Source organism: Cariama cristata, unplaced genomic scaffold (assembly GCF_000690535.1).
Source record: "Cariama cristata isolate BGI_N322 unplaced genomic scaffold, ASM69053v1 scaffold26596, whole genome shotgun sequence".
Lineage (NCBI taxonomy): Eukaryota > Metazoa > Chordata > Aves > Cariamiformes > Cariamidae > Cariama > Cariama cristata.
The window spans coordinates 7,036-7,282 of NW_009624218.1; positions in this window are offsets into that span (position 1 = coordinate 7,036).

Genomic DNA, 247 nt, shown 5'->3' on the forward strand with positions numbered 1-247 from the left:
CGTCCAGCAGGATGGGAGCGACGTCCTGGGGCCCCTTCAGCCCCATTTTTACGGTCTGTTTTGGCAAGGATGGCAAAAACACCTTCCCTTCTCTTTGAAGCCCCCCTGGGGTGGGGGGGGCTGCATGGTGTCACATTAGCGGAGCAAGAGGCAATTACAGCAGCTGCTGGTGGGGAAAAAAAGATAGGTATGTTTAGGGCAGATTTAAGTTTTAAATGTAGCAAGTGCATCGCCCCCAACACCTCCG